This window comes from Bubalus kerabau, chromosome 8, assembly GCF_029407905.1.
Source record: "Bubalus kerabau isolate K-KA32 ecotype Philippines breed swamp buffalo chromosome 8, PCC_UOA_SB_1v2, whole genome shotgun sequence".
NCBI lineage: Eukaryota > Metazoa > Chordata > Mammalia > Artiodactyla > Bovidae > Bubalus > Bubalus kerabau.
In genome coordinates, this window is record NC_073631.1 from 92729460 (window position 1) to 92742500 (window position 13041).

Here is a 13041-nt window from a genome sequence, read left to right on the forward strand (position 1 = left end):
ATCAATCACCTGAACTTTTGCATATGATAAGTTTGAAAGCCTGGCTTCGATTAGGACCAGGAACTGCTGTCCTTGCATGACTCCACCCCTTCCCCCATTATCCTCTATGCACAACTTAAGGTATAAAAACTACTTTGGAAAATAAAGGGCGGGCCTTGTTCACCAAAACTTGGTCTTCCCATGTAGCTCTCTCTTTCAAATTCTGGCTGAGTCTCCATCTGGAGCGCGGAACCCACCATGCTTGCTAATTATGCCTGGGCTTCAAAGATCCGACCGGGGAGGCCTCAGTGTCTCCTCTCCTTCGGGAGAATGGAAGGACGCCTGTGGCCTATGTAAGTGGTGCAAACTTCTTGTCTTGAAGTTTTATTGGTCTCCCATGTAAACCAAGCTACTCAGCCTCTTTTCTGCACTGAATTTTCCTACTGAGCTATTCTTATTTCAGCCGCTTTTCTCCACTGAATTTCCTCACTGAGCTATCCTTATTCTATTACTCTTTGTATCCTTAATTAAAGTGTAATTAAGCAGTTGTTTCCTGACCCTCGCCTACGCCGTCTCTCCTTTGAATACCCTGGATCAGCCGGGGCTGGACCCCGGCAGTATACTGCTATTAAGGATACTAAGTTGTGTATAATACTAACCTTAAAATTTCAAATTACTTTCTGAGTTATACGTTAAGCTTTGGTTATAGATACATTACCATGGTCTGGTATCTATAAGCTAATTTTCTCATTAATTAGTATGCCTGTGGCATCTGGTACCATATGCTTCAGTGTTCCAAAAAAATTACCATAGCATAACTTTATTACTGCAAATCATAACATTGGTGATGCATGATTTACTAAGCACAGTCATATTTGACAGAAGCTTCAAACAGTTATTACAGCATATTTAGTATGCACTTCATCAAAGCCTTATGAATAGTCTCAGAGATGGTAACAAATACAGTTATACAAAAAACACATTAAAGCCACAACAAGTGGGATCAATCATTTCAGTGAATGAGTACTCTCCATGTGATTTTTAAAATATTTGTCAGTGTTTTCATATAGTTTTGTCAAAATGATGCCCTCTGAAATATAAGATCACTCTGTCATAGAAATATTAATAAAGGACTTATACATTTCTCCAAACATTTAATTCCAATTTTGTACATCTCCTTCAACTACTTAATATATATTTAAACATTTTTCTTAAAACATTTTTGAATATTAAGTTCTTTTCTTCAAATACTTTTTAGAATTTTTCTACACATATATGTTTCCATATGCCTCTAGGAGACGGCCACATTTATCCTTATTTCTGAGATGTAGATGTCTTCAGTTCAGATTGATTGGATTTGGTTTCTAATTAGCAAGTTACAAAGTTAAAAGGCAAGAGTAAATGGTGGCAGTGTATCTCTAACCACCACCCACTGATAAATTGTTTCGTTTTATTGTTTCAGGGACTGCAGCCTGTTCCCCAGCCAGAGTCACTTACCCCCTGAATTTCTGTATGTTGTAGCTTATGCACCTCTTATAATTTTTTTTTTTTTTAATTAGAATGGGAGCATTGTTCTTTGTGTCTCTGTATCATAGGGAAGAGTGAAACTACCTATTCAGCAGCATAGGCTTCCCTGGTGGTTCAGATGGTAAAGCGTCTGCCTACAATGAGGGAGACCTGGGTTTGATCCCTGGGTCGGGAAGATCCTCTGGAGAAGGAAATGGCAACCCACTCCAGTACTCTTGCCTGGAAAATCCCATGGACAGAGGAGCGTGGTAAGCAGTAGTCCATGGGGTCACAAAGAGTCAGACACGACTGAGCTACTTCACTTTCACACACAAAATAATTAAAGCAAATTTTAAAATCCTTTTAAAAGAATAGAATTTTCTTTACAGAAGTAAGTAGCCTTAGGAAATATGGAGCTGACCTTGTTATTTTATTGTTGAGAGAAATGAAATCCAGTGAGATTCAATGAGCTGTTGAGTTATATGCTTCAGAATGAAAAATTTGGGCCCCAAATCTGGACCTGGTGCATTGGATGTTGCTCTTTGAACTATGTTGAAGTTTTATTGTTCACTAAGGAACGATTGGCAACAGTTCAAGGTGATGAATATGAATATTTATCTTTTTACCAGAGAGTAAGGGAACCAAAGGGTCTGAGGTGATATCTCTTTTTGACACTTACTGCTTGTCATTGGAACTTGTCCTTTTAATAAGGTATGGGGATGGCAATATATAGTTTAAACTTTCTGCCTCTTTTTTCAGTTGATTCAGATGTAGTCATCTGCCTTTCCTACTACACATTGGGTTTGGTGGAAAAGCATGTAGGTTTAGTATAATATCAACCAAAATTCTACCAAAATGCTTATGAACATTTACCATGACTAAAATGCATATTAAAATTTTAAAAGAATAGCTGCTGCTGCTACTGCTAAGTTGCTTCAGTTGTGTCTGACTCTGTGCGACCCCAGAGACGGCAGCCCACCAGGCTCTCCCGTCCCTGGGATTCTCCAGGCAAGAACACTGGAGTGGGTTGCATTTCCTTCTCCAATGCATGAAAGTGAAAAGGGAAAGTGAAGTCGCTCAATCGTGTCTGACTCTTGGTGACCCCATGGACTGCAGCCTACCAGGCTCCTCCATCCATGGGATTTTCCAGGCAAGAGTGCTGGAGAGGGGTGCCATTGCCTTCTCTAAAAGAATAGCTAAGACCATCCTAAAATAGAAGAGATTTGTGTTTCAATATTTATTTTTCAAACTAAATTAGTACAATGAGAGACAAGTAATCTAATAGAGTCAAGAGATAGGCATACACAGGTACAATGACTGTTGCTTTATGATAAGAAAGTATAACCGAAAAATAGTAAGGAAAGGATGATTTATCTCAATAGTAATGGGTCAACTGTATATATAAAAAAAGAGGGGGAAATTCTTAATCACTGTTTGACACAATAGACAATACCCAATTCCTGATTATATGTCTAAATATGAATGTTAAAGTTCTCATATAATCCTTGAAGATCATAATGGAGATTGTTAATATTATAAAATAGAATATAAATATCACTAAAATAAGCTATTAGTAATATTATTTCATTAAAATTAAGAAATATGTTTATCAAAAGACACTACTAAGAGAGTGAAAAGTCAAGCTATTGAGTAGGTGAATACATTTTCAACATAAATAATGCTCAAAAGTATTTTGTCCAGTGTATATAAAAATCTTGCACATATTAATAAAAATTAGACAGATAATCCAACAGAAAAATTCATGAGATTGAGTAAGCTCTTCACAAAAAAAGATATCCAAATGGCCAATAAAAAAAATAGGAGGTGCTCAACCTCATTATTCAACAGGAAAATGCAACCTCAATATAACATCCTATACATTTTAATAATGACTAAATATTAAAATAATGTTAATATCAAGATCGTACAATGATGTGGAACAATTCCAATTCTGATGTGACTATTAATTGTTAAATCATTTTAGAAAACTACTAAGTAGTGTCTTCTAAAGTTGACATAAATGTATACTATAACCTATGAATTCCATTCCTGAGTGGGTTCGCAACAGAATTTTGTGTATATGTGTACTGAAGCGACAATTTTGTGTATGTGTGTGCCAAGCATGTACAAAGCTGTTCAGAGCAACATTGTTTTTAATAGCCCCAAAGTGAAAATCTCCCATTATTAGTAAAATGGATAAAGTGTAGTATATTCATATCTTAGGATACTGTATATATATATAAAATCATTATTGATAGAGTTACAGTGAATTCCACAAACCTATTTTGAGTGAAAAAAACTAGCCAAAATATACATATTGTATGCTTCAATTTATTTGACATTTAAAAATTAAAAAAAAAATTAAGGCTTTTAGAATTCAGGGTCATAGTTATCTCTGGGGAGACATGAAGGGTAGCAATTGTAAAATAGTATGTGATGAACTTCTGATGTGGTATCAATAGTATTTTTATTGACTTTGGTGGTAATCATATTTGTATCTTGGTGATAATTCTTTGAATTCTGCACATATGATGTGAATATAATTCTGCCTAGATGCTTTTAGTTTTAAAAAGTATTTGAAAAATAAGGCTTATCAAGAAGAGGACTTGGTTACTATTTTCCTAGACTGCTAATGAACTCTTAGGCTTAACACTTTCTCTTGTTTTATACAATTTTAAACCCAAACCTTGATTTCTCTGTACATTTGCTATAACCACACCTTAGATAAAATCAACCCTGTTGCTAGTATCTTTTGCTGTCATCCAGTTCCTGGCATCTACTTGTAGCGTACAGAAGAAAGTAGATTTTCAAGCATCCTTAGGAAAATTGTTGTTTAAATGCATTTGTGTTGCTTGAAGTATATCATTTCTGTGCTAGATCATCTGCATGAGATAACTGAGATCCTAGAATGCAATTAAACCAGCTTGCTAGTTTTTTTTTTTTTTTTTTTTTTTTAGTCACAGGAATCTGATATACTTGGAGATTTGAGAGCCTTATTTGTAGCCTTATTTCTAAGCCTTATTAATTATGAAGCTCATTCTTGTGGGGAATGGCTGCCTAAGTTGGTATTGGAAAAGTGGCTGAAGAAAATGGCTTTTATTTACTTCTGACCCATCTATCTCTGAAATGGAATTAAGATAATATTCTTCAGGGTATTTTATATCTCCAGGCCTCTGGAAATGATTTCTGTGAAGCAACACCCAGGCAAAAGTCAAAAAAATGGTCTTTTATTTTCCACCTCAAATAAATGATCCAAATGCACAAAGTTTATTGAGGGACCGTAAATACAGTATTTGTCATCAATTAATACATAGATAAATTTGAATACCTGAAGCAACTATTTCTAGGCAAAGTAAGAATATTGATATACATTCCCAATGATACGATAGAGATTTCTAATTTTACTTTGATGAATTCAGGATAAGTGATAATTTTAAATTTCTTTTAATACTTCTCATCTGCTTCTAAGCCTGAGTACAATTTTATATTTCCTATTTTGTAGCATGTATCAGAGGTGATTATTAACTCAGTATATAGTTTGTGTTGTCTCACTTTTTTGCTGCTTTATATTTCAGCCTCTAGGTCATTCCACCCGCCACTGCATAGTTTGTCTTTTTCTTCACTTTCTATGTTTGTTTTTTGGCACAAAAATTGATATTTTTAATATGCAAAAACAATGATACAGTGAAACTTGTATATAACAAACATTTTTATAGATGTGAGAAGAGATTTTTTTTTTAATTAAGCAGTGAAAATTGTCTAGATATGTACACTTGTAAATGTCTATGCCTATCTGAGGATGTGGATTGACAAATTATTGAATATATCATGTGGAAGTTTTATTAACTAACAAGTAAGTCAGTATTGTTATGTGATACGTGTTGAAATGTACTAGACATAAATTGTTGTGGAAATGACTTTTGATGAGGTTTTAGGAATGTAAATGCATTGAATGATACTATATTTTTATAACCTCTCTGAAATGTTGTTGTTGTTGTGTTAGCACTCAGTCATGTCTGACTCTTTGCAACCCCGTGGATTGTAACCCACCAGGCTCATTTTTCCATGGAATTCTCCAGGCAAGAATACTGGAGTGGGTTGACATTTCCTTCTCCAGGGGTTCTTCCCAACCCAGGGATCGAACCTGGGACTCCTGCCTTACAGGCAGATTCTTTACCACCTGAGACACCAGAAGTTGATCTGACATATTATCAAACTGTAAACTACATGAAGAATGATGACTAAGGAAGAGTAAGATGCACACGGAGACTAATTCAACCAGGATCTTCCTGTTGTAATACTGCTAATAAAGTTGTATTCCAGTATTTGAATTTCTTAGAAAAAATCTGGATAGGTTCTGGATCTTTAGCAGAATAAGTAATATTACTCATATTGCTTGGATAAATTTTGATCATTGCATAGATTAAAGCATAACTTAAAAAGCGAAATCATGACTCTCAGGCAGATAGAAATTTTGTTGTTCAGTCGCTGAGTCGTGGCTGAATCTTTGCGACCCAATGGACTACAGCATGCCACTCTTCCCTGTCCTTCACTATCTCCCTGAGTTTGCTCAAACTCATGTCCATTGAGTCAGTGGTGCTATCCAACCATCTCAGCCTCTGTTGCCCTCTTCTCTTGCCCTCAGACTTTCCTAGCATTGGGGTCTTATCCGATGAGTCAGCTTTTCAAACAAGGGGAGAAGTCTCAGAAATTGTGGCCATATCAAATTTTTATTTAACACATTAGTTTCTGAAGGGACCAGTAAGATGTAATGACTGGTTCAAAGAGCACTTAACAAGTTGATGTATTTGTAGGAAACTCATCAAAAAGATTTTAGGATAAGATTGCTAAATTGGATCGAATACTTTTTAATATCCAATAGATCACACATCTTTGGAGTTATCTAAGCAGACAAAAACAACTTTCATCTTTATAAAAAAAACTATAAGTATTAATAAATAACTTCATTAAATCCAGGGCCTTTAATTAGTAACAAATAATGAAATGAACTAAGCACATTCTCTTAGAAAATCCTTCAGTTTAGTTCAATTCAGATCAGTTGCTCAGTCGTGTCCGACTCTTTGCGACCCCATGGACTGCAGCATTACAGGCTTCCCTGTCCATCACCAACTCCTGGAGTTTACTCAAACTCATGTCCATTGAGTCAGTGATGCTATCTGACCATCTCTGATAGCTCAGTTGTTAAAGAATCTGCCTGCAATGCAGGAGACCCTGGTTTGATTCCTGGGTTGGGAAGATCCACTGGAGAAGGGATAGGCTACCCACTTCAGTATTCTTAGGCTTCCCTTGTGACTCAGCTGGTAAAGAATTTGCCTGCAATGCAAGCGACCTAGGTTAAGTCCCTGGGTTGGGAAGATCACCTGGAGAAAGGAAAGACAATCTTTAGGTAACTTTTTTCAGAGTATAGTATCGAAAAGAAGTATACCCCAATTACTTGCATTAGTTCCAAGTTTTGGGGAGTTTTTCTGATACAAAAAAGTATCATATACAGAAAACGTATGCAGCTTATCTTTATATAATATAGAATTTGAAATTGGGAAATAAGATTCCCCACTTTTCTGCCAGAAGGGGTAAAATTACCCTTTAATTCAAGTTCCAGCCTACAGTTTATTAAATACCAAAAGGAAGAAATGTGCTTTCAAGAGGTGCAAAAACTGTGGGTGCTTATACTTCTAGTAATGTGATGAAATTGCCTGTGACTAATAGAGTGTGAAATTGTCTCCCAAGGAACATAATGAAGTCCTAAAGAAACTATAGCTTAAAACAGGAGTAGAAGGAGGTCTGGAAAATACAAGCAAGGAAAATCACTGCTACCTTGGAAGGTGATTTTTAAGTTGTTACAAAGTGTTACTGCCTCTAATTTTATTTTCATTCATGACTGGCCACATGTCATTTTAACATTGACTTATCTAATTTATATATACTCCAGAAAACAAAATGAAATCAAGGAATCCAGTGCTTATTACTGTAAATACCATTAAGATACAACAAATATTTGCTACTTAGTGTTGTCTGGAGACATGCACTATGGGGAAAATTGCTAAACTGGTTTTCCTAGATCTCAACACTGATTTTGTACATCACTGATATTCTAGTCTTGTGTCTTGTTAAATATATGAAATGGAATAATGGTTTTGTGATGTGGGTAATTACTCCTGAGGGTCTTCTCTAAGAACCTAAACTACTTCAGGAACCAACAGAATTAGATATGAAGGAGTTTCTGTTGTAAACCAGACACATTATATTGATGAAAATAGATAAACTCAGTACATTTTAGTGTGTATAGTGATAATAAATAGGAAGACATTCCTAGTGATTTAAATTAAAATGACAAAGTTTAGAAGTAGACTTTTTTATACTTATTATCAGCACTTCACTAACATTTTCCTAAGTGATTTGTCATATATCAGTGTCTTTTAAAATTCAAGTGTTATCATCAGACCCTGCATTTCTTCATCCTAAAATCTAAGGGCTCTCTTTCATGATACTGGTGTATCTCTCAAGCATGAGTTTGAATGACACTAAATATAATTCTTCTTACATAGAACTATTGTAAACCTGAAAAATTGAATGCAAACAACCATCACTAATATCAGTGGTCTTATGGTCAATGAATTTCCTCACATTTGATTGTCTACATTTGTTTCTATTTCACCACTGACATTGCAGTTTTGTAGTAATTTCAGGTAAACTGGCTTTTGTTGTTTAATTGTTTGATTTTCCTGGAATGATTTAGTAATTAGATCTATATTAGATATTAGATATTTATATAAATGTATAATCATTAAAATTTTAATGGTATTAAGCCCACTAACTTTTAGAAACTCTATCATATGAGGGAAACACTTTTGCTAGCATCTGTATCCTACATTGGAGAAGGGAACCACTACCCACTCCAGTATTCGGGCCTGGAGAATTCCATAGACTGTATGGTCCATGGGGTCTCAAAGAGTCGGACATGACTGAACGACTTTAACTTCACTTATCCTACCTATTCTATTACTATTAGGGTTCTTCTGCTGTGCAAGAAGAATCCACAATAAAAATATTTTGCTCCTAAGAGTGATTGTCATTTAAACATAAAAATTAGAATTTCCATTTTAAAATTTTGTGTTCAACACTGATAAGCAGGTGTGTGCCTGCATGCTCAGTCATGTCCAATTCTTTGTGACCCTATGGACTGTAGCCCTCCAGGCTCCTCTGTCCATGGGATTCTATAGGCAAGAATACTGGACTAGGTATTCTTCCTGGCCTCCTCTAGGGGTCTTCCTGACCCAGGGACTGAACCTGCATTTCCTATGTCTTCTGCACTGGCACGCAGAGTCTTTATCACTGATATTTGCATATGCAAATATAGACATTCTATATAAGTTTACCTTTATTTTGTTTATTTGTTAAGGTATAAAATTCAATGTTGTAAGGTGTGAAACACATAGGCATTTTGTTTATATTTACTAATTCTTCTATGTTCAGCATATTTACTATAGTTAATTAATCACAAAAATATTGCTAAGAAATTTCCAAAGTTTGTAATTATCACTAGATGAAATATGACTAATTTGAGATGACTCACCAAAAAGATGAATAAATTGAGCCTGTCATGATATTATGCATCTGTTAAAAGTGTTTTGAAAAATTGGCTTCATACACATTTTATTTTCAATTATTAATAATAACCATTAAAACTTTAAGAATATCCCTAAAAACTTAAAGAACCTCATGTACATTGTAAACTATCTATGAAAGGTTATTGTAAGGAATGAGTAGAATGAAAGAAGGTTCTGAATTATACTACTTTAAATAAGCTATTGGAATTATTTTCATATCCATTTGCAAATTAAAAGTGATAGCAGATTCATGATGTTGTACAGCAGAAGCTAGCATAGCATTGTAAAGCAAGTATAATCCAATAAAAAAGAAAAGTGTAAAAAGTCTGTAAAATACTTATCAAACAGTTTTTTAGAGTTGTGGAGAATCTTAAAACCAGAGAAAGGTATACAGCAAACAATCTTCCCTAGCAACAAGAGCCTAACCATAGTACTTGATTGACTAAGTGAATTATGTGCTATTTCAACATGTGTTTTACATAGATTGGGAATAATATTTTCTTGCTTAATTTCTCTGAAACTAACACATTCTGACTGTTTTATCATGAGTGAAATAGTACAGAGATATTAAGAATATATAATCTATGAAAAATTCTGTATGTAGGGTTTGGGATTAGAAATTAGCACAAGTATTCCATAAGTGTGGGGCTTCCCAGGTGGCACTAGTGTTAAAGAACCTGTCTGCCAATGTAGGAATGTAAGAGACAGGGATTCAGTCCCTGGGTTGGGAAGATCCCCTGGAGGAAGAAATGGCAACCCAGTCCAATATTCTTGCCTGGAGAATTTCATGGACAGCCTGACAGACTATAGTCCATGGGAACACAAGAGCTGGACAGTGTGCACACTTCACAGCACTATGTACCACAAGACTTAAAAAGGTGCCAAGTTCCTCTCTTAATATAAAATATATTTTGCATATATGCAAATGAAACAGCTAGAAGTTCTATAACAAAGGCTAAAATAAGTAGATTCATGAATACATTATCAGGATATAAAATGTGTGAGTAGTTTCAGAATAAGCAAAGCTAAATTTAGATATATTTACTTATCCATGTTTTTAAAAGATTTATCTTTAAAATCTTTTGCTATTATTTCTAGAGTAAAACAGTCTATAGTATGCAAACATCAGTTCAGTTCAGTTCAGTCGCTCAGTAGTGTCCAACTCTTTGCGACCTCATGAACCACAGCATGCCAGGCCTCCCTGTCCATCACCTACTCCTAGAGTTTACCCAAACTCATGTCCACTGAGTTGGTGATGCCATCCAACCATCTCATCCTCTGTTGTCCCCTTTTCCTCCTGCCTTCAATCTTTCCCAACATCAGGGTCTTTTCAAATGAGTCAGCTCTTCGCATCAGGTGGCCAAAATATTGGAGATTCAGCTTCAACATCCTGGGTATTCCAATGAATACCTGGGACTGATCTCCTTTAGGATGGACTGGTTGGATCTCCTTGAAGTCCAAGGGACTCTCAAGAGTCCTCCAACACCATAGTTCAAAAGCATCAATTCTTCATCACTCAGCTTTCTTTATAGTCCAACTCTCACATCCATACATGACCACTGGAAAAACCATAGCCTTGACTAGATGGACCTTTGTTGACAAAGTAATATCTCTGCTTTTTAATATGCTGTCTAGGTCGGTCATAACTTTCCTTACAAGGAGTAAGCATCTTTTAATTTCATGGCTGCAATCACCATCTGCAGTGATTTATATTAAAAAAATGCGTGGTGCTGTTATAATTTTTATTAGCGTAGAAACCATATTGATGCATTCAACCGCAGGATCTTAAAAAATTAATTCTGGGAATTAGTAACATCAGTGAATGTGCCTGAAAGCATCTATTTTTCCTTGACTTGAAAGAAATGTAGTGTCTTTTGGTTACCAAAAAAGTCATGTATATATCTACAATGGCTTCTGGGATATAAGGGGAGAGGCAAAGATCTGTAACAAAGGGTCTCGGTGCTCATTTGCTCAGTTGTATCTGACTCTTTATAACCCATGGACTGTAGCCCTCCAGGTTCCTCTGTCCATGGAATTCTCCAGCCAAGAATACTGGAGTGGGTTGCCATTTCCTCCTCCAGGATGTCTTTCTAACCCAGGGATCTAATCCATGTCTCTTGCATCTCATCTCCTGCAATGGCAGGTGGATTATTTACCACTGAGTCACCAGGGGACAATGAAGGGAGAGCAACTTAAAATTGCCCCAGAGCTTTTTACTTCCTATATTAGATTGTATTGATTATGTTTAATGCACATAATATTAAGCTAGATTATTGAATTTTTCACCAAGTATTGTAGCAACAAATCTCTGACCTTTAGAAGCTTTTGAACTACTTGCAGCACTAAGAAATGGATACAGATTCTAATTTATTTGTAACCCATTTATGTGATTTACTCACAAGAAGCACTTTTCAACTTCAAGAGATTGGGAATAGGTACCAAGAGGTAGCTCAACTGGTAAAGAATCCGCCTGCATTGCAGGAGACCCTGGTTCTATTCCTGGGTCAGGAAGAACCCCTGGAGAAGGGATAGACTACCCACTCTAGTATTCTTGGGCTTTCCTGGTGATTCAGATCCCTGGGTTGGGAAGATCTCCTGGAGAAGGAATGGCTACCCATTCCAGTATTGTGACCTGTAGAGTTCCATAGACAGAGGAGCCTGGTAGTTCACAGATTGGCAAAGAGTAGGACACAACTGAGTGACTTTTACTTCACCAGGATGAGGTATAAAAATTGTGCCAGTCACTCAGTGAACTGTTCTCTGATCACTGATCCTGGAAAAACTTGCTCTTGGATCCTTATGTTCTTCTCTTGGGGATGATATAATTTCAGTGGCTTCCTCTAGATTATGGCTCAGCTTCACAGGTACTTTCTTTTCCTATCCCAGGGTAAAGTGGAGTCTAGGGCAGAGGAGCAAGCTTGGGTCTCAAGATAGAGTCCTACCAGGGAGAGATCTAGTCCCTTATATCTGTCATATGGCCCTACTTCAGTGATATGCCAGACTGGCTCACGGCAGCTCACATTGACTCATGGGATGTTTGTTATGTTTTCAGGAATGTTGTGAGCTGGCTCTTAAATAAAGCCATTACTAAGATATAAATTAAATAAAGTTACAGTTAAAGTATACTAAAAGTGAAGGTAGTAAATACTCAGATTTTATCACATTCTAACTATTTGTTGCCACATGGCAGTGTTATCTGTATGTTTGAGGTTATATTTACTGTATCTGTATAGAGGATGTACTACATAACTGTGTGTTCCATATTCAGGGGAAATATTAATAGGTGGAAAATGTCCACATTGGGAGTATTTCAGATCAGTTCAGTTGTTCAGTCATGTCAAACTCATTGTGAACCCATGGAGTGAAACACACCAGGCCTCCCTGTCCATCACCAACTTCCAGAGTTTACCCAAACTCATGTCCATTGAGTTGGTGATGCCATCCAACCATCTCATCCTCTGTTGTCCCCTTCTCCTCCCACCTTCAATCTTTCCCAGCATTAGGGTCTTTTCAGATAAGTCAGTTGTTTGCATCAGGTGTCCAGAGTATTGGAGTTTCAGCTTCAGCATCAGTCCTTCTAATGAATATTCAGGACTGATTTCCTTTAGGATGAACTGGTTGGATCTCCTTGAAGTCCAAGGGACTCTCAAGAGTCTTCTCCAACACCACAGTTCAAAAGCATCAATTCTTCAGGACCTAGCTTTTTTTTGTAGTCCAACTCTCACATCCATACATGATTACTGGAAGAACAGTAGCTTTGACAAGATTGACCTTTGTTGGCAAAGCAATGTCTCTGCTTTTTAATATAATGTCTAGGTTGGTCATAACTTTTCTTCCAAGGAGCAAGCACCTTATAATTTCATGGCTGCATTCACCAATTGAGTGATTTTGGAGCCTGAAAATAAAGTCTGTCACTGTTTTCTCAGTT

General features: G+C 36.2%; 1 long non-coding RNA gene across 4 annotated transcripts in view; it reads left to right on the top strand.

Moving 5' to 3' along the window:
• Positions 1-85: 85 nt before the first annotated feature.
• The window catches only part of LOC129658624 (uncharacterized), a 90117-nt gene continuing 77161 nt past the window's right edge, over positions 86-13041 (top strand). For all 4 annotated transcript variants that reach the window (XR_008717455.1, XR_008717454.1, XR_008717453.1 and 1 more), the window contains exon 1: positions 86-332. This is a non-coding gene — a long non-coding RNA (uncharacterized LOC129658624). The remainder of the gene's footprint in view (positions 333-13041) is intronic.